At 43.1% G+C, this 25,032-nt stretch overlaps 1 protein-coding gene and 1 long non-coding RNA gene across 5 annotated transcripts in view; both read right to left on the reverse strand.

Annotated features, from left to right (window-relative positions):
• KIF2A (kinesin family member 2A) overlaps window positions 1–2,431 on the reverse strand; it is a 130,577-nt gene extending 128,146 nt beyond the window's left edge. Inside the window, exon 1 of the mRNA XM_087862129.1 lies at window positions 1,080–2,431. The gene's annotated coding sequence lies outside the window, so the exon portion shown is untranslated. The remainder of the gene's footprint in view (window positions 1–1,079) is intronic.
• A 15-nt stretch (window positions 2,432–2,446) lies between these two features.
• Window positions 2,447–25,032, reverse strand: part of LOC148110083 (uncharacterized) — a 202,159-nt gene continuing 179,573 nt past the window's right edge. For 3 of the 4 annotated variants that reach the window (XR_015724499.1, XR_015724502.1, XR_015724501.1), the window contains 2 exons: window positions 23,991–24,081; window positions 10,916–22,120 (listed from right to left, as the gene is read on the reverse strand). This is a non-coding gene — a long non-coding RNA (uncharacterized LOC148110083). Of the gene's footprint in view, window positions 2,525–10,915; window positions 22,121–23,990; window positions 24,082–25,032 lie in introns of those variants that run through there. The other variant, XR_015724500.1, reaches the window with a different exon arrangement.

The raw sequence follows: 25,032 nt of genomic DNA on the forward strand, positions 1-25,032 counted from the left end.
TTTGCTTTTAAGATTTATTTATTTATTTGAGGGAGAGAGAGAGAGAGAGAGAGAGAGAAAGAAGCAGAACTGGAGGGAGCAGAGGGGGAGGGAGAGGGACACGCAGGCGCCATGCTGAGTGCGGAGCCCTTTCTGGGACTCGATCTCACGACCCTGAGATCATGACCGGAGCTGAAATCAAGTCTGACACTTGACAGACGGAACCACCCAGGAGCTCCCACAGCTGTGTTTTTAATCAAGGTTGACTTAATTTTCTAAATAATGATTTTCTTTTGTGGAAGGAGTTCAGGGAACTTACACTAGTTAAGAAGCACTTATTACTGCTGCGGAACTTTTCTTGTCTCAAATTCACTCAAGAAACTTATTAAAAAGACAGATTTCCCAATCTCTTACCCCAAAGATTCTGATTCTACTAAGCCTAGAAATCTGCATTTTGTGACCCAGACTTTGAGAATCACCAGTTAAGAATTTAGCAGCATCCCCTAGTGGTGGCTGCTGGAAATTGCAGATGTAACAAATTTAAAGTACAGTACTTTGAATATAGATTTGTTACAGGCAAAGTAACAATCTTTCATGCTCATCATAGAGATAATTTCATGGGAGCAACCAAAGGGGGTGGAGACTCCTTCAGTGATTATCTGGAGAGAACTCTCAGACATATTAAGATAAAAAGTAATTGAAACTTGGTAAGTAGTAATTAATTGGCTATTATGAAGTCAGACAGCAGTAATGGCTCTGAACCCACAGCCCAGCTGATTATTAGAGTTCTATAAGATTAGAGTAATTGCAACTGTGGAGGAAAAATAAAAAGAGTGGCATTTTCCAAAAGTTATAAAAAGCCAACACTCACTCAGGCAACTGAGCTTACACCAGCCATGGAAGGGTAGCAGTACCACCCCCGGGGGAACATTATTTGTTTTAACCACTGCTCTAACTAGGCATGAGTCAGTTCTGGTTGAGAATTTTGTTAGTCTGTCATTTAGGATTGGAGATTGCTCCTCTCTCGTCTGGCCAAGACTAGCCCACCTCGCCATTGCTGCGTCTTCGCTTGATGGTTCAGATACCTTCCTGGGACCTACCTGTCTCCCCGGGGCAGTAGAGAGTGGGACAGAAGGCAGCGCAGTGGTTGGGAGCTCCAGCCGCGTGGGGAACTATTTCAAAAGGAAGTCTGCGTGAAGGTGCTGTCTCCACAGTCAAGCTGGCTGGAAGAAACTTCCAGCTTCAGAGCGTCTTTGTTGGTTTGTTCAGTTGTTTCTTTGTAATGGTTATTCTCAGAATTCTCCATGCATATTCATCCCGCATTTCCAACTCTCCTCCCATGTTTTCTCTCCCACAACACAGGCTCCTATTTAAATTAGAAGATCTTTTAGTATACATTTCTCACATTCTCGACAAGGCAACTGAGATGTGAGCAGAGTGACTGCTCTAAGGCTAACAGGGAGCTAGAGTCCAGGACCATTGCTGGTGGCCCCATAAAGCTCACAGGCCAGTGTGACCTGGGACCAAAGTACCCCTCAACAGCTGCTTGGCCTGTCCTTCTACCACCCTTACACACACTCTCTCACATCTGTACAAACACACACACACACACTCACACCCTGAGTCTTAGTTTTCTTCTTTGTGCCAATCCCCTTCCCCCTTTCCCATCTGGCCAAGCCAGCAAAATATGAACAATTAGGGAAATTAAACCTCTTCTTAAAAAAAAAATTGTTTGAAAAATGACAAACCCAAATGAAGCCTCAGCTTTTTCACCTTCATCAACTAAATTATGCGGTGTTTGCTTGTGTTACCTCATCTTGATTTATTTTTGTGGGTCAAGCCTCTAAAAATAAATAAATGAATAAAAGGTTTATTTGTTACCATCCCAAGGAGAAAAACCTGAACAAGGAAATAGAAAACAAAAGGAAAGGTGAGCCGAAAGATTGCATAATTAATTAAGGGAACACAATACAAATCTGGACATGCCCACATGTATTTTTCCACTTAGAAACAAACCTAATGAGAGTGGCACGTTCTTTTATTTTTTTCCTCAAGACTTGCACGCCCAGCTCAGGCGTGCATCTGGAGGAAGGGCCTGCCCCCTAGCGGTGCCTGTGGAAATGTGCAGGTACATGTGCCCAACGCGGGGCTGAGGTTGCCCAGGGATATGTGCTCGAAAAACTTAATATTAGAAGGAATGCTTCCGCTGCTTTCCAGTAAATACAGCAGGTGGAGACACACACTGGAAAACGATCACGGTCAGCCTTGTTTCCATTCGGCCGTTAGAAGATTGTTAGGCACCCAGAGTTAGTGAAACTGAAGCTTGACCATAATTTATTGGTGATGCTTCCTATGTCCTGCTTGTTTTTAACTCTTGAAAACTGTTAAGATCTGGAGATTTTAAACAAATTCCATCTTCAAATCCATTGTCCCCCCCCAAACACACACCATTCATTCATATTACTTACTTAGTGCAGAAATATGGGGTGAGGTGGTGGTGCAAAGGTTAAAGTGAGACACAGATCCCCTCCTTCAAATTTACCCTCTGATTGGGAGAGAAGATATATTTGGACATAATTACAACACATGGCAGTGATATAAACAGAGAAAAAATATATAATATTATATATTGATTATATAACTTATGCATCAATTTTATTATATAATTAGATATTACATATTAATAAATATTAGCATACCTTAATAATTAGGTAATTATATATTTTAATATAATTACATTACAATATTGTATTATATGAATATGATGAACTTAACTATAACATGTAATATGGAGTAAACACAGAGCAACTGTGGGCCAAGCCCTGTGCTAGGTACGTCCACATTTCATTTAATATTTAATCACAACAGTATCTTTTAGCAGAAGACAAAAGGGAGGTTTGGAAAGATTACAAAATTGACCCTAGTTCACAGAGCGATGAGCTGGCAAAATCAGACCCTGAATTCCGGTTTTCTGATTCCACCTAGATTTCACTTCCTGTCACCACACTTGTACTGAGAGTCTACTACGTAGCAGGTGCTGCGCTAGGGGTTTGAGGTGCAAAGATGGGAGACCGCCGTTACTGGCCCGGGTTTCTAGTTTTGTAGGGAACTGGGCATGTGGAAAAACAATTCGGTTACAGCACGAAATATGCACTAATGGAAGTGTGCACAAACCGCTTTCTGAGCAAAGCAGCAAAGGCTGTCATTGCTCGTGAGCCAGGCTTCCTGTCACGCAACCCTGTTACTTGGCCATGACCGACCTGCCGCAAGTCTGCAACCCGGCCAAGAGGAACCATCTTCAGGCTTCGCAGGGCCTCTGGGGAGGCCTCCTATTGTCATTCTGCCCAACAGTGGACTCGACTTACCCAACCGATGACCTGTCATGGACATTTCCAGCGTGAGAAACCCAGAAAACTGCAGGACCAGAGTAAAAGCAGGGAGAAACAGAAATGGAGGTGGCAGGTGAACGGGTCAGAAGCAGAAGCAGGGAGTCCAGAGAGAGAGAGAGGAGCTGAACTGTGAGTCTGGCATCATCATAGGAAGAAGGAGCCAAAGGTCCCTTCTCTCAGGGGAAGTCTGTTTTTACCATTAGTTTCTCCCCAGGGTTCCCGGCCCCCCCGCGGCGCGACTGTGGAACTGCCTGGCTGATGCGGCCTTCTCGTGGCCGTGTCCTTGCATCACCCAAAGCGTGTGAGCTCAGCCAGCACTGGGATCCTGCCACACACAGTCTAAGCCCTGCACTTCCGACGGGGCCCAGAGAGCTAGTGCGGCAGGGCGGCTAGGCGGGCGGACCCGGCCTCTCCAGAAGCTGACGCCCCAGCAGAGGGCTGAGGTCCACGTAGGAGTTGGCCAGACAGAGGTGTGGAGGGTGCTCCAAAGGTTCAGTGTTCCTTCCAGCAGCCCGCATGACTGGTGGCAAAACTGGAATGTCTTGGTTCTCCTTCCAGGGAAGTGACCAGAAACTCTCTCTTCAGGAACCCTGGCTTAGAGAGAGGGCAGTGGGAAAGGGGAATCTTCTCTCTCATGGAGGCTCTAAGTCCTGAAGCCTGGTGGTTCTGCCCAGACACTGTGGCTTCAAACATTGGCATATTCTTCTCGGCTGGAATATCCGTAGCTTTAGGAGGGTGACAGCATAAAACTACAGGGTATATACAATGACTCTCTTTGGGGTGTCATTAGCACAGACGATCGGGAGGAGAAAAGTTTGCAATTTTTACAATCTCTACGTTTTTGTCTTATATAAATTAGCATAAGTCTCCTTTTCCATGCAGGCTTAAATTTCCTTATTTTTGCACTGACTTGCATAAAAGCCTATGATCCCGCAGGGAGCTGTACTCAAAGAAACACAGACTCTCCCTTGCACTAGTAATTACAATGTTATTTCTATACAAAAATAAAATCTGAAGTTTATAAACTATGAAGTGATAGGCAAAATTTATCCTATTTTACAGACAAAGCACAAGACTTTCATGAAGTTTCTGCTCCAATTGGATTTATTTTGCTCTGACCTGAAAAGAATGTCATGGAAAAGTTGGAGAAACACTTTTTTGGGCTGTTGCCTCAACTTCCTAAATTGTCCACCCTATTTAAGTTCTACCCATTACAAATTCATGTAGCTTGATTTCTTTTAACTTGTGGTGAAAAACACAAAATTTACCATCTTTATCATTTTTAAGTGTACAGTTCATTAGACTTAAGTAGTCTTTGCTGTGCAACAGAGCTCTGGAGCTTTCCCTCTCTCGAGACTGAAACTCTACACGCGTTAAACAAGCCCCTACTTCTCTCTCTGCCCAGCCCCTGGCAAACACCGTTCTACTTTGTTTCTATGAGTTTGACCTCTTTCCATTCCACGTACAGTGGAATCATACAGTATTTGTCCTTTTGTGGTTGGCTTATTTCACTTAGTAATGTCCTCCAGGTTCGTCCATGCTGTAGCAAGTGATCGGACCTCCTTTTTAAGGCTGAAAAATCTAACACCATCTATCTATCTATCTATCTATCTATCTATCTATCTATCTATCTATCTATCCATCCATCCATCCATCCATCTCAGTTTGTTTATCCATTCATCCATTCATCTGTTGATGGACAGTTGGGTTGCTTCTCCCTCTTAGCTCTTGTGAATAATGCCGCTATGAACATGAGTGTGCAAATATCTCTTTGAGCCCCTGCTTTCAATTCTTTTGGATGTATACTCTGAGGTGGGATCACTGGATCCCATGCTAATTCTATTAATTTTTGAATGCAACTGCCGTACTGTCTTCCATAGTGGCTGCATAGTGTACAAGCCTTTCAACTTCTCCACACCCTCGCCAACACGTGCTGTTTTCTGCTTGGTTGGTGGGTTGTGGTGGTGGTTGTTATTTGAGAGTAGCCATCTGAATGGGTGTGCTGTGACGCGTAGGTTGCTTTTAAAGTCTGAATTCCCTTGGAAGTGGTAAGAGTGTCTGTGAACCTTCATGCCTTCTAGTAAGCTTCGACCTTAGCAACCAGCTAGTCATTCACTGAGTACATGGTATTTAGATGTAGGAGAGGGTGTTAGAACCCTAGGAGATCCTGTATCTGCTCAAAAACGATAAAGCATTAAGGTGAGCCAGGGTGGCTCAGTCAGTTGAGCATCCAACTCTTGGTTTTAGCCCAGGTCATGATCTCAGGGTCGTGAGATGGAGCCCCGAGTTGGACTCCACGCTCAGCATGGAGTCTGTTTGACATTCTCTCTCCCTCTTCCTCTGCCCCTCCCCATTCTCACACACACACACACACACACTCTCTAAAATCAATCAATCAATCAATCATTAAAAAAAACAATAAAGCATTGAAACTGGAAGCCTGAGGAGTGGTGGCTACCTGAGAAATCTCACAGAGGATATTTTCCTCTCACAGTTGTTTTGACCCTCAGGACTTTTTTCTTAAATGAAATACAAACACTTTCATCAGAGCTATTCCAACATTTCTGAGAATATCATCAGAAAATTATTTTCTGGAAACAACTCTTTGGAGTTAATTTAATTCTTTGATCATTTTTTTTTTTTTACTGCAGAGTCACATAATTTTCAGTATTTTTATTTCACTGAAATAATTCGGATTTAATTCAATGATTACATTTTGTACTCGTATTAAATTTTCCCAATTTTGGCTTCAGCAATTTTGAGTTTTCTTTTGTGGTCATTTTCTACCAAGTCTAATTTTCCTGGGTCAGGTTTTATAGGTACAATTTTTGACAAGATGATTTGATTTTTTAGTCAATTTTAAAAGTCAATAACAAGTTTGGTTTTAAGCAGTTTTTGCCTTTGTCAGTTTTATTTTGTATTATTTCTACAAAATGCGATTTTAACTGGGTCAATTTTTGTAGTTTTGAGAATTATCAAAACAATGAGATTCTTCAGTTCACTTTTTGTCATTATTAAATTTCATGTATACAGCTAGCTCTTCAGATTTAAATCTGTGTTGATTTTTTCTAAGATGTCTAATTTTTTTTTCTGTGGCCAGGTTAAAATGCACATGAAGTCAAAATACCGAGGTTGCAATGTCTTGTTTTCCTTTAAAATGGTTCTGATTAAAAAATTAAATATGGAGTATCAACACATCCTTATGGAGGCATGGGTTTCGTGGGTAAATCACTGGTCTAGAAGTGAGTATTTCCGGTGTTTGCCTTTGCTTTGTCACTTAGCACCCCATGTGTACAGGCTAAAAGCCCTCATCTAAAAGTGAAGTGACTTCAGTATATGATTTCTGAGTGTCCTTGCAACTCTGGGAGTCTATGCTTTAAATTCCTACCTGTATCATTCTTTTGCATGTAGCTGTCCAATTTTCCCAGCACCATTTATTGAAGAGACTGTCTTTTTTCCGTTGGATATTTTTTCCTGCTTTGTCAAAGATAAGTTGCCCAAAGAGCCGAGGGGCCATTTCTGGGTTCTCTATTCTGTTCCACTGGTCTGTGTGTCTGTTTTTGTGCCAGTACCATGCTGTCTTTGTGATCACAGCTTTGTAGTATAGCTTGAAATCCGGCAACGTGATGCCCCCAGCTTTGTTTTTCCTTTTCAACAATTCCTTGGTGATTCAGGGCTTTTTCTGGTTCCACACAAATTAAAGGGCTGTTTGTTCCAGTTCTTTGAAAAATGTCATTGGTATTTTGATCGGGATGGCATTGAAAGTGTAGATTGCTCTGGGTAGCATAGACATTTTAACTATGTTTATTCTTCCGATCCATGAACATGGAATATTTTTCCATCTTTTTGTGTCTTCTTCAATGTCTTTCAAGAGCGATTTGTAGTTTCTAGAATATAGATCCTTTACATCTCTGGTTAAGTTAATTCCGAGATAACATATGATTTTTAGTGCTATTGTAAATGGAATGGATTCCCTAATTTCTCTTTCTTCAGTTTCATTGTTCATGTATAGAAATGCAACTGATTTCTGAGCACTGATTTTGTATCCCGCCACATTACTGAATTGCTCTATAAGTTCTAGTAGTTTGGGGGTGGAGTCTTTTGGGTTTTCTATATAGAGTATCATGTCATCTGCAGAGAGAGACAGTTTGACTTCTTCTTTGTTGATTTGGATACCTTTTATCCCTTTTTGTTGTCTGATTGCTGTTACAAGGACTTCTAGTACTATGTTGAATAATAATGGCGAGAGTGGGCATCCTTGTCGTGTTCCTGATCTTAAGGGAAAGGCTTTCAGCTTTTCCCCATTGAGAATGATATTCGCTGTAGATTTGACCACTCTCTCACACCATACACAAAGATAAACTCCAAATGGATGAAAGACCTCGATGTGAGATAGGAACCCATCAAAGTCATAGAGGAAAACATAGGCTGCAACCTCTTTGATAACAGCCACAGCAATTTTTTCATGACACATATCCAAAGGCAAGAGAAACAAAAGAAAAATGAACTCGTGGGACTTCATCAAGATAAAAAGCTTCTGCACAGCCAAGGAAATGGTCAAAAAAACTAAGAGGCAGCACACAGAATGGGAGAAGATACTTGCAAATGACACTACAGATAAAAGACTAATATCCAAGATCTAAAAAGAACTTCTCAAACTCAATACACAGGAAACAAATAATCAAATCAAAAAATGGGCAGAAGATATGAACAGACACTTTTTCAATGAAGACATACAAATGGCTAACAGACACATGAAAAAATGTTCAAAATCATGAGCCATCAGGGAAATTCAAATCAAAACCACATTGAGATACCACCTTACACCATCAGAAAGAACGATTACACAACATTTGCAGCAACATGGATGGGACTGGAAGAGATTATGCTAAGTGAAGTAAGTCAAGCAGAGAAAGACAATTATCATATGGTTTCACTCATTTATGGAACAGAAGAAATTCATCGGTAGGAGAAGGAAGGGAAGAATGAAGGGAGGGTAAACAGAAGGGGGAATGAACCATTACAGACTATGGACTCTGGGAAACAAACTGAGGGCTTCAGAGGGGGAGGGGTGTGGGGGATTGGGATAGGCCAGTGATGGGTATTAAGGAGGGCACGTATTGCATGGGAACTGGGTGTTATACGCAAATAATGAATCATGGAACACTACATCAAAAACTAAGGATGTACTGTATGGTGACTAACATAATAAAAATTATTATAAAAAAATAAAAAATAATAAAAATAAATTCCTACCTGTAGAGGTGGCCGTATCTGGCCATGACTTTGCTTCTTTGATCTCCACCACCCTTCCTCCCCTATCAGCCAGTGCCTCCTGACAACCTGCCAGCCTGTGCTCCTGAGACCTGGGCAAGAGCCTGTGACTTTGCCCACACACATCCACTTTTGTTAATACTCAGTCTTGACTCTTGACCTGGTCCAGGGCTGTACCATTCTTAGGTGTTCTGACCTCAATCCATGCTCTTTCTGATTGGGCACCTGCCAACTTGGGCTCAGAGCATCTTTCTTCAACTCTGACCTCCATGTGTCTAGAATCTACAATGTCATCAGTGGCCATATTGAGTCTTGTCTTTCCTTGTGCCTACTCAGTCAGTCTTCCCCCCACATTTTCTCTTTTACTGTCAGGCATGGAACAGAACTGTGGGGTTATATGGATATGGTTTAGGGTAGACCATCCTTGGGGTAGGGGAGGATGGGGCTGAAGGCCATACTAGGCAGTTGGGAGGAATAGGACAGCCCACACCAGCTAGGGACTCATATCCAGATCCCAGCAGGACACTGAAGGACCACTCACGTGACTATTCACAAAATTAGTGAGGGGGCTACTTACAAAGGTGTAAGGACTCCACAAAGGACAGTACAGTACCAATGGATTCAGTTACAACTCCTGAGCTCAAAAAGACATGGGAAGGGTCAGTTACTGGAGTCTGGAAGGAGAGAATCACACACAGATGACTGTAAGGCCCTCCTGCAAAGAAGGAGCCAGAGGCAGGAAGTCCCCAGCTCCTTCTCCTCCTCTCTCCCTCTTATCTCCCGTAGGGACTTCCTAATAGGCAGAACCCAGACGGCAAAGGAGTCCTTTGATGAAACCCCTACAGGTCAGTGTTCCCAGGCAGAGACTAGAATGAGAAGGATGGAGAGTGACAGTGGCACAGGTTGCTCCCCAAACCTGTTCACATATGTTCCAGTGAAATCAGCATCCTGAAAAGGAGCATCCAGAGAAGACTTAGAGAGAAGGGGGTCAGCAAACCTGCTTCACCCTGGACGCAGAATGAGTCAAATGTGTCTGTTAGCCATTTGTGTGTCTTCTTTGGAGAAGTGTCTGTTCACATCTTCTGCCCATTTTTTGACTGGGTTATTTGTTTTTTGAGTGTTGAGTTTGAGAAGTTTTTTATAGATCTTGGATATCAGCCCTTTATCTGTAATGTCATTTGCAAATATCTTCTCCCATTCTGTGGGTTGCCTCTTAATTTTGTTGACTATTGCCTTTGCTGTGCAGAAGCTTTTTATCTTGATGAAGTCCCACAAGTTCATTTTTGCTTTTGTTTCCCTTGCCTTTGGAGACGTATCTTGAAAGAAGTTACTGTGGCCGATGTTGAAGAGGTACATATATACAATGAAATATTGTTACGCCATCAGAAAGGATGAATACCCACCATTTGCATCGACATGGATGGAACTGGAGGGTATTATGCCAAGTGAAGTAAGTCAAGCAGAGAAAGACAATTATCATATGGTTTCACTCATATGTGGAACATAAGCAATAGCATGGAGGACCATAGGGGAAGGGAGGGAAATCTGAAGGGGGAGAAATCAGAGAGGGAGACGAACCATGAGAGACTATGGATCCCAGGAAACAAACTAAGGGTTTCAGAGAGGAAGGGGGTGGGGAGGGGGTAATGGGGTGATGGGTATTAAGGAGGGCATGTGTAGTGATGAGCACTGGGTGTTTACGTGACTAATGAATCTTTGAACACTACATCAAAAACTAATGATGTACTATACAGTGGCTAACTGACCATAATAATAATAAAAAAAGAATGAGTCAAATGCATGTGAGTGTTGTTAATTCCACATGATGTCACTGGTGACAGCACCTCTGTCCCTGACACCCACTTTCTGAGCCATGTCTCTGGTCCTGCGGTGGCTCTGGGTCAACAGAAGCCTGGCTGGTTTGATGAGCTCACTTTGCTGGTCCCTGGGAAGACTGTGAGGAGAAGGTACAGGGGGGCCTTCGGGAGGGCAGGATGGAAGCCCTTGGATGGCTGCGTGGGTGGAGGGAGTTCTAAGAACAGAGGAAAGCGGGGAGGAGAGAGAGTGGAAGGGGGTGCCAATGGGCTGGCCTGGCCAAGAGGCAGACCTGGGCTTACACAGAGGGCACTCTGATGTGCTTTACATAAGAGACTGCCACCTGTATTGCCTGAGATATGGGGTACAGACAGAGATGTTGCTGGATCTGTGGTCAAGGGGAGAGCACACACTCTCCCTTCAGAATTCTGTAGCAGGATTCTACCACTGAACACCACTTCTTTTTTTTTTTTTTTTTTTTTTTGCCACCGAACACCACATTTCTACTGTGAACACCATTGCAAATGGTGAGTTTTCACCTTAGCTCAACTTGTAGAGAGGGAAGGAAAGAGAAAGAGCGCAGAGAAGACAGAGAGAGACTGATTAGACGCGTTGGCTCTGGCCCTCACCTCTGATTCAGCCGGTGATTGCTGTTGCTGGCTGGCTGGCTGGGGAGGGGTGCCCCCCAGGCAGCAGGAGCAGAGTAGGCTGGCGACTGAGCAGGAACTTAGACACGAATCTAGTATTATCACGCTTTGCTTCTTGTCAGTGACGCGATATGTACTTAACATATCCTGGGAATATTAAAATTCAATCTAATATAAACCAGTGGCAAGTAATCTTCCCTTCCTTATGTACCCGGGGCCGCCCCTGGAGAGAGAGGAGTGGGTTGGTCAGCAGAGGGAAGAGAGAGCAGAAAGCCGTGTGAAGGCCATGACCTCACCTCGCTTACCTCCAGATGTGACAGCCACCTCGATCAACATCACGGGTTCCAGGAATTCACCAGAAGGGAGGAAAAAGGGAGATGGAAGGAGAAAGAGAGACTGGACAGGAGAGAAATACAACTGATGAAAGTAAGCTCCTTCTAGGAAGAATTCTATTGTCAAGCTGTTCCCTGAGGGAACAGGCCCTCGGAGAGGTAGGAAGTGCATTAGCCTTTCCTACTGTGGGGTTTTTTGTTTTTTCCTTATCCCTATGAAAAAAAATCTGTTAATTTCATGTGACAAACAAAATATATTTCTTTTTCTTGAGTACTCCATAATTGTATAGAGATGTGTATCATTTCCTCTCCATAATTTTGAGCATATTTTCGAAGACAGTGACATATTCTGACTCTTTAAGAACAAAACAATTCAATTTAAAAATCACTGAGTGACAGCAATCAAAGTGCTCAAGTGATGCGGTTCGCTTCAGCACTTGTTCGAAATGTCATTAGAAAACCGACATATAGCGGGTTGTTATGGCAACTAGAATAGCAGAGTTTATAACATCACTGTAATTAACGTGATCCAAACGTTATTAATCTTTCAACATCACTCACATCCTCTGAAGGAACAGCAGCTCTGGTCCTCCTAGGATTTTTCAATGGTATTATCTTTCCAGCTTTCTTCCATTTTACTTTATTTTCACATAGATCCTACTCTGACGTTGCTTTAGAGAAATTAGCTATTGTTTCTCTTCCTTTACTCATTCTATTTTGACTGCTGGTTTTTTTTGATAAAACTTGCAATAAAATGGAAAAAAAGGACTCACAGCTAAAAACCAGAAAAAGTCTAAGGATGAAAAGATACATGCATGTAAATGTGGAGAACCTGAGAAAAATATTAAAATACTTTGCATATAGATATTTAGTATTAACTCACATTTGCATAGCACTTTATCATTTTTAAAGCAGTTTTACATATATTATGTAATGTAACAACCCTGAGAGGACGAGTAATATTTTTTGGGTGCCTACTATGTGACATTAAATGCGATCTGTATACATGAATGTTTTAGATCGCGCAACAAACCCACAAGGCAAGTGTGGGTTAAAAATAAGCCTTCGCAACTTGACAACAAGAACCAAAAAACCTGATTAGAAAATGGACAGACTTGAAAAAAATTTCTCCAAGGAATGTATAGAAATCGTCAGCAAATACATGAAAAGATGCTCAACATCACCAATTATTAGAGATATGCAAACCCAAACTACAAGATATCCTCTCACATCCATCAGGATGTTTACTATAAAATAAAACAAGAAATAACAAGTGTTGGGGAGGATGTGAGAAACTGGAACTCCTGTGCGCTTAGGTGAAACTATAAAAGGGTGCAGCCACTGTGGAAAATGGTATGGTGTTTGCTCAAAAAACTATGTTCCGGCAAATGATCCAGCAATCCCACTTCTAAGGTATACACCCAAAAGAGCCGAAAGCAGAGTCTTGAAGAGATACTTGCACACTCATGTTCACAGCTGCATTATTCACAAAAGCCAAGAGGTGGACGCAACTCCAGGGTCCACGGACAGATGAGTAGATGAGCAAACTGGCATATCAGTTTGATGGAAGATGATTCAGCTCCAGAAAGGAAATCCTGTCATGGGCTACAACATGGATGAACCTAGAGGACATTGTGCTGAGTGAAATAAGCCGGACACAAAAAGACAAATACTATATGATTCCAGGATGTGAGGAATCTAGAGTGTCAAATTCATGGGAACAGAAAGTAGAATAGTGGTTAAAAGGGGCCGGGAGCAGAGGGGAAACAGAGAGCTGCTTAATGGCCGTAGAGTTCAGTTTTCCAAGATGAAAAAGTTCTGGAGATCTGCACAGCAATGTGAATATTCTCAGCACTACTGAATTGTACATTTAAAAATGGTTAAGATGGCAAATTCTACATTATGTGAGGTTTTTGTCCCCCTCCAATTGAAAAAAAAAATGCCTCCAAGTTGACACTCCTTTCTTGAAAAGGTGAAGCTAAGTCACCTCCCCTTGGATGTAGCCCGGATTCAGTAATTTGCTTCTAGTAACTTGATGTGGAAGAAGGGACAAGGTATGACTTCTAACACTAGGTCAAAAGAGACATTCCTCAGGCGCCTGGGTGGCTCAGTCATTAAGCGTCTGCCTTCGGCTCAGGTCATGATGCCAGTGTTCCGGGATCAAGCCCCGCATTGGGCTCCCTGCTCAGCGGGAAGCCTGCTTCTCCCTCTCCCACTCCTCCTGCTTGTGTTCCCTCTCTCGCTGCCTCTATCTCTGTCAAATAAATAAAATCTTAAAAAGAGAGAGAGAGACATTGCTGCTTCTGCCTTATTCTCTCTCTTTTTTAGAGGGAAGTGGGTCCTCTAGCCCCAGTCAAGCCCTTTACACCCTGCTTGGTATCTTGAGTGCAACCTCACAAGAGACCCCGAGCCTGAAACCACCCAGATAAGTGGACTCACAGAAACTGACCACACAGAAACTGACATAATAAATGTGTATACTGTTGTTAAGCCACCAAATTTGGGGGTAATTCACCACACAGCAATAAATAACTAATACAAAAAATATTTTTCATTAATCTGAAGCAATGAGGATCTCTGGTGCATTAGGAGGGCTCCTCACCCTTTTTGTGTTGATCTGTGATTTAGCCAATGTGTCTGGAGTCTATTCTGATAGAGGCTCTGGGTCGGAATCAGAGGAGTGCCTTATGTGAATTACCTGCAAGCCCAGCCTTACGAACAATATCGGGGAACTGGCTGTCCTGTAATTCGAGGGCTGCTGGATTTCTTTGAGGTCCTTTATTTTCTCTCTCTCTGTGTGGCATCAGAAATAGGAATGCCCATGAGGTATTCTCATGGAAAGTTCAATCGCATGTGAACCAGCGAGTTTAGATATCAGAGGTCATACCCTCATCACATACTATATTCAAAGAAAGTTTTTATTCTTTGTGGAAAAAAAGTGAAAGGGCAAAACAGCAATACGCCTGAGGAACATCGAAAAGGCCAACAAGAAAGGAAAACTCAACATCATCTTGAGGTGAAAAAATGGGGGTTCATCCAGCAGAGTCATTTGGGAAGAGTTTCTTCCCTGTTGGACTGCATACATTCTATCCTTTCCTCTTCGGTGTAGGGGTCAAGCTATAAATTTGCGGAGAGTGAGACAAGGAGGCAAATTCACTAAGCCTGCTACTCTGGCTGCCTGAAGATTGTATTGCTTCTTAGGAGTTGGAAATGCCTATGGGTATCACCTTCTATTGTTCTCAAACAAATTCTCTTTAAGTGAATGAACTTGCTTTACCGCTCAAATTTATGAACTCTTCCGGTAGGAAAAAGGAGCCTTCCCAGATTTCCAATTTTAATGCAGGGTCTGGTATTATGAAATAAAATGAATAAAGATAAACAAATACAAAATAAAGACTTGCATTGCTTAAAAAAAGGAAATCGAAGCTCTCAGAATTTTAGTTTTATTTACCCAGTTCACATAGCAAGAATGAGGGAGACAAAGGCTACGAACCTAGATTGTTCTGCTTTTAAAATCTACCCTCACTTTGGACAACACAAAATTATTACCTTTATTCTAGTGATGAGGAAGCTGATTTCAGGAGAGGTTAAGTGACTTACCTGTGGTTTTCCTGCTGGTTCGTACCAGAACTCAGATCCTAAGTCTCCGTCCAATACTCTTGCATGACTTCTTATTGCTTTTCTGTTCAGATAATGTACTTGGTAAAGCTCTAGAGATATAAATATGAGTAAGGTAATCAAGTAGAAAATATCCCTGCAGTGAGGAAACATGGTAAGTACATAAATTAGAATTGGTTTCTTAGGTTTCTAGTTGAGGATTTCAAATTTTAAATGAGATGGTCGTTTAAAAACTTTTCCAGTAAGTCATTAAACTGTTGAAGAAATCACTACTTGTAAGAGCCAAAACACATAATAATGTCTCATTTCAGAGCACCTTCATGCATGTGGCCTCTCTGCCCACCAGCCACTCGGGCATCCAGTACTGGTTGTAAATTAGACAGTATCACGTGTCTAGAGCGAGCGTCAATATTTCGCAGCAAGGCATCCAAGGTGACTGCCAAGAAAATTGAGTGGCAAACAGGGGGTTTCCACTCTAGGTCCTTGGCTGCCGAACAGCAGAATAGACCTTCATTCATGAAGTATTCTTGTTAGAAATATTTCCCCTGATCCTACTCAAGCTTGGATGTAACTTACAGCTTATAAGAAATTCAGGGAACGTGGGGCGCCTGGGTGCCTTAGCCATTGGGCGCCTGGGTGGCTCAGCCATTGGGCGTCTGCCTTCAGCTCAGGTCATGATCCCAGGGTCCTGGGATCGAGCCCCACATTAGGCTCCCTGCTCGGCAGGAAGCCTACTTCTCCCTCTCACACTCCCCTTGCTTGTGTTCCCTCTCTCGCTGTCTGTCAAATAAATAAATAAAATCTTAAAAAAAAAAAGAAATTCAGGACACGGAAACCAAATTAAACAACACCAGAGAGAAATAATAAGACAAATCTAAAATGTGACTCAATCTATAGAACAACAGACTCAATTCCCTTTAAAGATCAAGGTCATTAAAATAAAAAGGTTGGGAGGGACTGCTCTAAACCAAGAAAGGCTAAAAGGACATAATAGTACTTGACTGGATCCTGGTTAAAAAACAAAACAAAACAAAACCCAAAACTATACAAGATACCTTTGGGACAATTACAGAAATTTGGATATGCTCAGGGATTAGACAGTATTGGGGAATTATTGTTAATTTTATTATGTGTGTGCCAATTATCAATTTACTGCCTTACCTCCAAATCACCCTTCTGTAATTGCTCTGCAATACTGGACGGGCTCTTTAAGCCTTTTTCCTCTACACTAAGCATGATGTTAAATTTGTCAATAGAGGAAGGCCACTGCAGGAGGAAGGGGGCTTCTCTTCTGGGTCTCAGAATGCTTGCCAATCAGTAAGTGGTGGATGTGTGTCTGGGGGCATCCGGTGGTACACTGCCTCGGCTGTGTGCCCACACTACACAGTCTCTTGGTGACCCTGCATGGCAGTCCAGACCCTGTGACCATCTTGATGTGACTTTCCCAATAAGGACACCGTGTGCTCCAGACCTCATGCCTGCAGAGGTATCCAGCTTTCAATGCACACCTGCTCTCCAGCCCGGGCTCTTGAAGCCCTAAGGGTGGTTTCTTGCTTACCTGGTGATGAGGGACCGGCTCTGGCCTGGGAAATCCAACAGACTTCTCCTCATCCTTTGGCTGCAACCACACCTTCACCAGTGAGGTCTGAGTCCCACCATCTTTAAACCTCTTTTCCAAGTTGGTCCTTCCTTCCAGGCAAGAGGTGCAACTAAAAACTCTGGTGGATATACTTGTTTCCCTCTTTTTGTGTCACTTCCTTCAAAATGTCATCATTTGAGGTCACTCCCTTTCATACTTCACCAGTGCTGGAGGAGGGTTATGTCCCTGCTACATGGAGACCACTGCCCTGGTCCCTTCACGATTTCATAGCAGCGGCAGCCGCTTAAGCTCATTGCTGCTGTTGGTTGGCGTCTGTATCCAGCCCCCTGCCTTTATTCCCTAAAACTGCTATATTCTCACTGGGGACCCACCATGCTTTTCTTGGCTTCGGCAGCCTTTGTTAAGAAATGGTTTTGAGCACATCAAGGAGGCAGCAAGGAGAGGGACAGGTCCAGAGCTTGCTCTGAAATGTCAGACGTTTAGCTACAAGCTCGTACTCCTCATTTGCATTAGTGTTAAAACTCCACCAACAGAGCTAAAGCTAGAGAAAAGACGGTATGACAGGCAATGCGGAAACCTGACCAGTAATAAAAAGACAGATGGGTCAGCATTTAGCAGGTGCGCTCACTCCTGAGGTCTAAGAGAGAAGCGAGAGGAAGTGCAACGCTGTCACCGTAAATAGGCTCGTTCTATGGACTTAACCATAAAGATCAGTAACATTTGTTATTCTGTTATCCTCTGAAATTTTGAGCCATGAAGTCCCTTAGAAACCCTCAAATGAAACTGTAAACTTGTTCAAGGGCAGAGGCCAGGGAAAGACAGTTTAAGAACGTACTGTCTTGCAGCGAAGGAGAGAAAGTCCAGTAGAAAAGCGGACGGAAATGGAACGGACCCCAGTGGAGTACCACGGAGCCACCCTCGTATTTGAAAGCATAGTCTGTGATGTACCACTGACGGGGGCTCTGCCATCATAATTTTGTCTGTCCCTCCAGCCAGCCCCAGGCATGTTCCCTCCAGGGGCTTTTTTCCCTTGTTCAGATCTGTTCCAGCTCCAGGGACTCAAACTCAGAGCTGCCTCTCTTCTCCCCAACACAATGTCCCGATCTTCCATATCTTCCGCAGGTGTCTTCCTTACCTTCTGCAGATTCATGTTATATTTCCTGAATCTTTTCTTTACCTTGATAATGACCTCGAGTCTCCTGAATCCTCTCTTTTTTTCCCTCTTTATGATGCTTCTTTGGCACTTACATCCTTCCCCTACCAAATCTTGTCTGGAAGCTTTGTCGTGTCGGAGCTATTTTAAATCTGCAGACTTTTTAGCTGCTTGTCACCCATGCTGAACTTCATCCTTGAGTTCTTCCTATTGTCTGCTTTCAGTTAATATTGCTGCACCAATGGTACTCGGTAGAAAAGGTGTAGAAACATTATAACTGGGTCCATTTTACCTGTTTGGTGCTTCTCTTTCAGACCTTTCCTATGTGTATACTTACATACACACGTGGCATTTTGAATTTATGTTTAAAGATTTTTTTTACAAAAATGGGATATTTTATGCATTGCTCTGTTTTTTCCTCTTAAGACTATCTCCCAGGCATCTTTCCATATCATTACATGTATACTTCTTCATTCTTTCTTTTTTTTTTTTTTAAAAGATTTTATTTATTTATTCGAAAGAGATAGAGACAGCCAGCGAGAGAGGGAACACAAGCAGGGGGAGTGGGAGAGGAAGAAGCAGGCTCACAGCGGAGGAGCCTGATGTGGGGCTCGATCCCATAACGCCGGGATCACGCCCTGAGCCGAAGGCAGATGCCCAACCGCTGTGCCACCCAGGCGCCCCACTTCTTCATTCTTTCTTGAACAGCTGCATAGTATTTCACCGTATGAATGGTTGTACTTTAATTTCCCAATTTCATATTTAGGTTGTTTCCAGTTTTTTGCTATTTCAAACAATGCTGCAATAAATAATCTTGTACATATATCTTTTGTGCACCTGTGTTTTTCTGCAGGATAATTTCCCAGTAGTGGAACTGCTAGTTTAATTGATCTGTGCATTTTAAAAGCTGATAGATACTGCTATATTATTTTCCAAAAAAAGTTATCTCATTTTATGCTGTTACCAAACACGAATGAGAGTAGGGTTCCTCTCTAAATTAATGCTAGCCTTACCTGGGCTCTCAATGCACCTGGGGGTTCCAACTATTCATTTTTCATTGGTTCTGTGTTTTATTGCCTAAATAACACTGCCAGGCCCTTTATATTTCTGAGACCCTTAATTTAATCCTGCCTTTCTGATCTCAGGAACTGACCTAACCTTCTCTTCTGCAGTCTTCAGTGTGACTGCCATTCATTCTCTTGCTTACTGCCTCATGATCTTGAGGTTGCTGCTGGAGCTCCATAAGTACCTCTGCATTAGGAAAAAGGCAGTGGGGGAGAGGGGCTGGTGTCGGTAGCATCCATCTCTTTTATCAGGAAGGAGAAAGCCTTCTTAGATGGCTCCAGAAGATCTCCCCTTACATCTTCTTAGCCATAACTGGCTCCCATGGCCATTTCTACTGCAAAAGTAAATGGGATATTTAATATCTGGCTAAATAGAACAAAACTGCCACAGATATGTGCACCAATACTGATTTGTTGCTTGAGCCTGGACACGCTGCTGCCCAGAATAAAACGAAGGTTCTGTTAGTATAGAAGAAGGGGAGAATGGATATTGAGCAGTCATCCACAGTATTTGCCAATGATACATATTTTTGCTCAATACATATTTGTTGAATACATAGCATAAGAATAGGTCAGCAACCTGTCACCACACCGAACTGAATATAAATCCCTGATTTATCACTTAGTTATTCAAAGTCACAGCTTGGTTTTAAGTTACAAGTTGGATATCTGCATGCGAAACTGTACTCATGTCCTGATGGAGGCTACAGAGTACACATCCCAGGGTTGAGTGACATTTTGTTCTCATTTGAATTCAAATCAATTTTGTCATCTCTGAGGGGCAGATGTTATGCGTCAAACAAGTGACAGATTGCAGCTTTAATTTAAACAGCAAGATATGGTTTATAATATACTTATATTTATTGGAGAAAAAAAATCCAGTGATGTCACTCAAGTGTTTTCTGGATTAAAGTAAAAGGTTTTTGGTATGCCTGGGTGGCTGAGTTGGTTAAGTGCCTACCTTCGGCTCAGGTCATGATCTTAGGGTCCTGGGATCAAGTCCCACATCAGGCTCCTTGCTCAGCGGGGAGCCTGCTTTTCCTTCTCCCTCTGCCTGCTCCTCCTGCATGTGCTCTCTCTCTCTCTCTCTCTGATAAATGAATGAATGAATGAATTAATTAAATATTTTAAAAAATAAATTTTTTTTAAATGATAAAGGAAGCAGAGGACCCCTGGATACTCACAGGTCCCATGAAAGAATGGAGGAGATCGTGGCGGTGGGCATTGCTCATTTGGATTTGGAACAACAGCACTAGTGACAGGGACAGGACTAGTGGCGGCAGCTAAGAGAGGGAAATCATCGTGGTAAGAGGGTGAGGACATGGACAGCGGGAGAGGAGTGGTCACAGTGTGGGAGGGGTGGTAAGGGGAGAAAGTGGCCCTCGAGTACTCCTGGTCCTTTGCCACATAAGAATCTGTGTGGTTAGTCTGTCCTTGTCCACAGGTTGATTCCCACGTCAGCTGAACACGCAGCTGTGTCAGACTGAGAGTTAAATCACGAACGCTCAGAGTTGCACGATCTCTAACTCGGAGCAGCGTGTCCTTTGATGCCGTCTCTTCCTTCTCTGTTGAGGCTAAAACACAGCCAGTGAAGGGCACGCAGTGCTTAAAGCCTATATGCGCAGTTAGTGGAATTTTCACGTACGCCTTCAACCCTGGACGCCGCCTCCCAGACTAAGGTGCAGCACATCCCTTTGGGTCCTAGAGTCACAAAGAAGTTCAGCAGGAGGTCTGCTAACCAGCAGACTTTACCTTTTTAAAATCACTAGAAAAGAACTCCCAAACTGAAAACAGGGTCGAGTGGTCCAAGTAAGCGAGTGGAATGGACGAGGTGGGCGCTGCCGCGGTTAACTGAAAGTGATGTCGGGCTTCTAAGTTTTTGCTATCAGAAATACTTCTTACGAACAGTTTTGTAACTCAAGTTATTTTTCCCATTTTAGGAGATTTCCTTAGGATAGATCTCAAGGGGTATACTTACAAGATTAAAAAAAAAAAATCCTTAAAAAAACTCTTAATGTACATTGCCAGATTTGTTTCCCAAAAAGCGACTGTGGCAGCCACGGGAATGTGCCCACAGTCCTCCAAACACAGAGGGCAGAGGTGACCACGGGTCTACCCATGGGCACGCCTCCATGGGCTGCTCCCAGCCCATGAGCCAGCGCCACAGAGACGCCAGAGCTGGCCTATTTCTGGGAGACACGGGTCTCCTCTGGTGGCTGCCACTGGCTGGAGACCCTCCCAATGCCTTGCTGAACCTTCCCTGAGGCCGCCAGGCAGTCGAGGTGCTCACACCAGCCTTCCCTCCCTCCACTGGAGGCCAGATGGCCACGTGCTTTGACAGCCCCCAGCCTTCCTTGCTCTCTCTCTGCTTTCCCTCACATGCACATTTCCCGATAAAATTCTTGTGTGCCTCACCCAGGCCTGCTATGTGCTTCGCTTCTCTAAAGACCCAGATAACGCACAGTTATATTTGTTTCCATTTGTTTCCCCAAGTGATCTACATGAGTGAGTTTTTGCTTCTTCTTTCTCAGCATTTGATAGTTTCTAAATCTTTGCTACTTTGAAAAATGAAGAGAAGCGTTTTCCTTTCATTTGCATTTTTTAAAGATTTAATTTTTTAGAGATTTATTTATTTATTTTAGAGAGAGGGAGAGAGAGAAAGAGCAGGGGGAGGGGCAGAGGGAGGAGAAGAGAGAGAATCTCCAGCAGACTCCCCATTGAGCATGGAGCCTGACTCGGGGCTCAATCTCACGACCCTGAGATCATGACCTGAGCTGAAACCAAGAGTGGGGGGTTCAACAGCCACCCATCCCTAAAGATTTATATATTTATTTGAGAGAGAGAGAGAGAGAGAGAGAGAGAGAAAACAAGCTGGGGGGAAGGGCACAGGGAGAGGGAAAGACAGAATCTCAAGCAGACTCCCCTTGAGCGAGAAGCCCCGACACAGGGCTCAATCTCATGACCCTGAGATCATAACCTGAGTGGAAATCAAGAATGGATGCTTAACTGATGGGCACACCAGGGCGCTCCGAATTTGCATTTTTAAATAGTGAAGTTTTACATTTTTTGGCACTTGCTTTCCAGCCATTTGGACCATCTTAACTGGAAATTTTCTTGAGGAGTCCATAGAAACACGGCACTCACTTTGAAACAGCCACCTTTTGGGAGCTCCTCGGATTTCAACGGGAAGGTGCCATCAGCTGCTACACTCACACAGGAGTGACGCATGACTGCAGTGTGAGCTCCAGGCTGGGGGACAGGGAGACAGCCCAGTCAGTTCCTCTTGCAAAATATGAAGAGCTAACCCTGTGTTGCAACACAGGATCCCTCACGCCTCTTCTGTGGGAAGGAGAAGAGACTAACATTTATAGAGCACCTACTGTGTGCTAGGTACTTCCCTTCTCTCATTTACCTGACATAGCAGGTATCACTTGCAAAATTCTACAGATGAAGAAAATGATGTGCAGAGAGTTGCCCAAGTTACCCTTAAGGGCAAAAAAGGGACAGATCTAAATTTGAGGCTGCCCATATTCTTTCACTATATCAGACTTCTGAAGCTTCTTTGACCTCAAGCATTTTGCATCACTCCCGTGGTTTTTCTCCACTCTGTGTTGTGAGGCACCGCTATGTGCTTACTAGACTGTAAGTTCATCTCCTCAGTGAATAGTAATGAATGATGCTGCTGCTGACTTAAGCTGATTTTCTGGAATTTGAGTCAGCTGAAGAATCACCCATAGCTCCCTCTTACAAGTGGACACCAGCAGTTAAAAGTGGAGACATGTAGCACTCATTTATCAACTCTTACAAGGGGTATCTTCTGGAATGAGATTAAAAAACCAAAAAACAAACAAACAAAAACCCTGCCTCCAAAAACCCACCAACCAGTGAAAAGGAAAGCAGAAACACAACCCAAATCCTTTGACAAACAGGACTATTTTTTTTAAATAAAATATTATACGATTCAACTCTCAAACCAAAGGATTTCAAGGATAAAGGAATCAAGTTTTATGTGGAACCTCAATTATGTGTAGGGTCATGAAAAGACACACGTGGTCTTGTCTCTTCCCAATTTGAATAGCTGAGTGCTCTAAGTTCCCATTTTCCCACCCATGCTCCCTCGGTATCATGTGATGAGTTAATAAGGAGAAAATATTACTGCATTCTCAGCTTTCACATCCCTAATAAAGCCTATATTTTAAAGCTGTTATGGAACTTTGCACAGATTCCAGGCTTAAAGACAAATTAAATACATAAAACACGAAGCGAGACAGCGAAGTTTAGTCACCTGAGAAACAGCTACTAAATGTATCTCTTCAGTTAGGAACATAAAATAAAAACTTGAAAAAACTCACTACGCTTTTGCTTTCAATTTTACTCTAGGCTTTATTAAATAACACTTTTGGCAAGAAATGTACATGTATAATTTAAAGCCATCCTGATCAGAATGTGTTATAATAACTTGACTATGTAAAAAATTTGTCTTTTTGCTACTGTCATGGAGCTAATCTTTCTGCCAGTTTCAGTAGAGGGGTTTAGGTTACAGGGCAGTGCTATTTTACTCTATCTTGAGTACAGGTAATCAGAGCTGGGGATGGTGGAGACTACAGGTTACAAACACCCTGGAGACTTAGGCTGCCTGACTATGCTCCTCGAGCACACGGGAGTCTTCAAGGAGCAATGGCTTCCCTTCGCTAGGTGACAGGTGGCCAGTAGAACACTTTGCTTAATTACCCCTCCTTGAGACTTTTCTTCTCCTTCTCCGCCCTCCCCCCACTGATGTGTTGTTGCTGAGGATAGCTGCCACCTTCTGTTTTGCTCTTACCCTGCCCACTGAGCGACCTAACTAACCATGACCTCGAGTCCCACCTCCTGTACTATCATCAGCTTCTATCCCTTTCCTTGGGAATTCCATACCTTGTTGGTTCTCATTGTCACAGCTTCTGTAGTGAAATAGAATAAGCTAAAAGATACCTGGTTTCCTTTAGAAACTGGGTGAATCTTAATTTGTCCTCTGCCTAACAAAATCGTGTATTCTTTATTACCTTAGTGTGACTTTGTGAAGGTCAAAGTTAGCAATAAGAGACGGGATAAAAAAGCTGTGAATCGTAGAAGTTCTTACCTCTGCTGCCAGACCAGGTCCTGTTCTTAGTATTTGACCAAGTTCCTTCTCTCCAAATCACATGGATGGCATTTTCATCTTTGGGGATTTTCTGAAAGTGAAAGCAATCATCTCAATCACTGTCATTCAAACACGATGAGATTTGAGGATGGTTGTTACAAGAGTAATGCCAGCTGGGCCAAGCAAATGTAGCTGGCATGCTGCACAAACATGATATGTGGATTGTGATCAGAATACAACTTATTTTTTTCCTTTTCTACTGCTTCTCAAAACTCTGTTCAGTGGGGAATAATCTTTCGCTAATCATGGTTGAAAACTACCAAACCAGTGATTTTTCTGCTCCCTCATAAGTAACAGATACCCTACAGTTACTTGAAATCACAACCAGAGATGTGCTTGACAATTGCAAGGTCCAGGTCAGTGAGATCAAAACCCCACACCTGCTGGTGGCTTTTCCCTTCTTTCCTCAGAAAGAAACAGATCTGTTTCTTCCTGGAAGTCCTCAGTGGGGAAGGGTGTGGTCCTTCCGCTCTCTATCCTCTGGCAATGGCCAGAAGCTCAGGAAGCAAGGGGCATGCTAGGGTAGTGACGTTCATATTTGGCTGGGGGCTCTTGAGCCCTGTAGGTCCAGTAGGGAGTCAGTACTGGCATCGCTGTGAAGGCCTGGCACATGATTGCTGCAGATTCTTGTTTCTCTTTGTGGGCTTTTGGGAGGGCACCCTGCTGGGTGTCTCTCTCCTCCAGGTCTCTTTACCTAGAAAGGTGTATCTTTCTTTCAGGTGATTTCCTTTGACTCTTTTTCTTAATTATTGTTTATTAGGTACTAAGTCTCTGGTCTTTTCTTGAGATCTCTTAACCTCCTGGCCCTATTGGACAAAAAGCCTATACCCGCTCTTCTCCACCTGGGTATTGTTGACCTTAAAAGCCAAACTGCCGGTTATTTTGCCAGCAAAAGATGGATTTATTTGGGAAAGGCATAGAATTGCAATCTGGGACAAGCAAACTATAGCAAAACCATAGGTGAGTCCAGAGTACACAGGAG

This window comes from Ursus americanus, chromosome 5, assembly GCF_024610735.1.
Source record: "Ursus americanus isolate L20-20 chromosome 5, mUrsAme1.1.p, whole genome shotgun sequence".
Classification (NCBI taxonomy): domain Eukaryota; kingdom Metazoa; phylum Chordata; class Mammalia; order Carnivora; family Ursidae; genus Ursus; species Ursus americanus.